We start from the raw sequence: 3,548 nt of genomic DNA, 5'->3' as shown, positions 1-3,548 counted from the left end.
AAAAAAAAAAAAAAAAAAAAATCACTCAAGAGAGTGTGGCTGCCAGATTGTATATTGGAGTATTTGGATCCATCCAAAGGGTCACTGCTTTCAGAAGGACTTCCAGCCGATCAAGAATGGCCACCAACTCACTGAAAGTCAAGTCATGCCTTTCTGAGACAGATTATATTAAAAGAGAATTTATAATCAGAACCAGAATCCAAAAAGCCTTGAAAATAATCAGGTTACATTTATTCAGATGTTTGTTCTGAAAAATAGGCAAATGATATAGGTCATAAATGGACTTTACTGGACATCATGAATATATTTATTTCACACACAAAAGACTTGGATGATAGAAAAACGGGGCTCACAGAAAAAGTACATTGTTTTGTGTTTGTGAATAAAAGTTACACTTGCTGTAGTTTTCTTGGAACCAATAAAATGGACCCTTCTCTGATATTTCTGTTGGTAAATCATTCAACCTTTTTCTCCTTCCTCATTCTTGCACATACCACCAAAGGACTCTTAAAATCTGTGATGGAATCTCTCCCACAGTTATACAAGACAAATACAAAAATCTATTGTATTAAAAAGCAGCAATATACATTACTTTGGGAAACACTTTGCTAGATCTCAACTGTCAGACTTACTGAACACAAATTGAAATGTGTCAAAAGCATCAAGCAGTTGATTAAGAGCGTGTCTACACTATGTCACTGCTCTGTAGTAATCATGACAATGATAAGAAGTCATTTGCTTATCACACTAGGCTCCATTAAAGGTATAAAATGTCTATATATATTGTAAAAGGCACTCTAGGTGACTTCCGTGAGTTACTGAAAACCATACACTCTATTTGTTAGAATGACTAAGGTCAGCTGGTTTGTGATATGTGGATGCCACTCAATCACTGTCTTTCTGAATATTATATTAATATCCATAAACTGGGTATTAATTATATGTATATATATATATATATATATAATTCTGGCTTTTAAAAATCAAATAATACCAATTTACTGTATTTATCAATACAGTACTGGAGAAATTCCGAACACTATTTCCCCATGTCCTGCTTCAGCATTATTATCTAAATTTTGAGGGAGAAATTACTGTGACACTTGAGAAGCAGACCCTAAAACCTCATCTTTATGTGTGAGATAGGCACCCAAGTTCAGAGAAGGAGATATAAATCTATAAGTAATCCACTGTGGGAATCTGGTAAGGAAAGACAAACATCCTGTTCTCAGCACAACTGGTGATGTTTCTAAACCGGAAAACATTACACTGAAAAAGAGAAACGTTCTTCCTGGATATTCCTGTTCTAACAGTTGTCAAAAAGATAGTACCTTTTAAGGAATAATAAAAGGAATCAAAGGCACAGTACAAAAGAAAGAAAATAATTTTTGAAGGTGAATGTGAGTCATATCACCCAGAGACATTTTCCACAGGTCTTCAGTCCAGCCACATCCACCTTCTTATTGTCAGTGACTGATGATCATTTTCATGGTTTAGGCAATTTGAAACTACAGTATCAAGAAGGGTCCTATGCTTCCAATGGAGACAATGACTGATTTGAGGACAAAGAGTACTGGGTCTGCAGTATCCACTGAAGCACGGGAATAGGGTGCTGTGACTTAGGGTGCTGGGTATAAGGAGCCCCGACAGGAACGTCTATATGGAGGAATTAAGGTAAACTGTATTTTCTTCCTCTTTCGTCTTTTCCTTTCTTTATATCTGATTCATTTCCCACTCTAGCTTCAATGTTTCTTTTCCTATTATTAGTTTATGTCTTCCCATTTCTCTTTTCACTCTTCTGGTAGACACTTTTACATTATTGTGTCTGAGTATTTTATTTTATGTAGTCTTCTACTGCTGAAATATCCCCTTTCAATTTCCAGCATATTTACCCCCAAACTCATTTTCACAGGTGTAGTCTAAAAGTAATTGCTTTTTTATTCCCTTTTCCTGTCAGTTTTGCTGCTGAATTTGAGCTGCACATGCCATCTACACATATCTTGCTCTAATGAAAATAATTACTAATTACCAATTGCTAGGTATCAGAATATTATCCTTCATCATTGCTTCAGTGCTATCACCTGAAGCAGTTATGCCTCTTCCATTTCAATTCTATAAAATGCAAGGTACAAGCCATGCTATAGAAAAAATTTTTGGTTTTGCAAAGCTTTTTTCTTTTTTTTTTTTCCACTCATTTTCTCTTTCTCACACCACAATAAAACAGGTAAATAAAGAGAAAAGAAATACCTGAGTTGACTACCAAAATGATACAAAGAGATATTATGTATAAAGCAACCATTTTTTTTTAAATTATTTAAACTCATTCCAAGGATCCCGAAGTCTTTATCTGGACCAAAAGAAATAGTACAAGTCTTTGAAGAAAAAAAAAACAAACAAAAAACAAACAAAAAACAAACAAACAAAAAAAAACAACCCAAAGCAAATAAACAAAAAAAAACCCACAAAAAAACAAACCACAACAGAAGTGTTTAAATAGAAATTGTTTGAATTCAAATGACAAGAGCACTGAGACAATCTTCTGTCCTTTAGGAACATTTTATTACGAGTAACTTAGAAACGTTTCTATAAGAGCTTAGAAAACACCAGTTTTCACAGAGAATGGAGAATAGCTTGCTTTCTGACATTAATCAGTCTATGTATCCCTCAAAATCTATAAAGTCACAACACACAGAAAGAAGCATGCAAACATACATGCGCCCTCAAACACAGCACAAGCAGACAGTGTAATTTCCTAAGGGAATCAGAATAGATAAAACCTGAATCAAAGTGTTTACAATGTTGTGATATCGCTGAGAGAAATAGTACTGCTATGGCCTCCATATAACATAATGCATATTTACATTTTAAACCATAGACTTTTATTGTAATGCAGTCTTCTGTACTTTGAAAATAATACCTCCTCATACACAATTATTTTACTAACTAAAACTAGTTAATGTCAATAAAACTTGATAAGGGGAAATAAGTCTTAGAACTATATCTTCTTGATTGACTACCATTGGAAAGAAATGAAATATTATCTAGCTTGTTTTTTCAGTAGGTCAACCACTATTTTTCTTTTTTTTTTTTTTTACATATTCTGACAATTTAAATTCCACCCAAACCCTTCTATCTATAATTTCCTACTGGAAAACTCTTTATGAAGTGCTCTGCTTAGGCGTTTTGAAATGCTTTTTGATATCTATAATAACCTTTCTTCATAGAGAAGACATGAAACTTAAGGAAACTAGTCATTCTGTACATACCAGCAGCTACTGAGGTTTTCTGCCTCTCCTTCACTTGCAGTCTCTATGGACTATATCAGTGAAACCATTTCAGTGTACAATTCCTCCCCCCCTCTGAGATTAATAGTTCCTTTTTTGAGGAAGAAACATAGTAGTTGAGGATGATTCCTTCTCCAAAATGTTTATGGAGGTGACACAATTTAAATGTCAAGCATACAGTACTTTTATTTTTACAAAACTCTTTTTAAAGTTGAGGTTTGTTTGTTTGTTTGTTTTTTGTTTTTTCTTTTTTTTTTTTTTTTT

This window comes from Athene cunicularia, assembly GCF_003259725.1.
Source record: "Athene cunicularia isolate RWA chromosome 2 unlocalized genomic scaffold, athCun1 chr2_part1, whole genome shotgun sequence".
In the NCBI taxonomy this organism is placed as follows: Eukaryota; Metazoa; Chordata; class Aves; order Strigiformes; family Strigidae; genus Athene; species Athene cunicularia.
The sequence above is the reverse complement of the archived record's forward strand: the minus strand, read 5'-3'. Positions refer to the sequence as shown.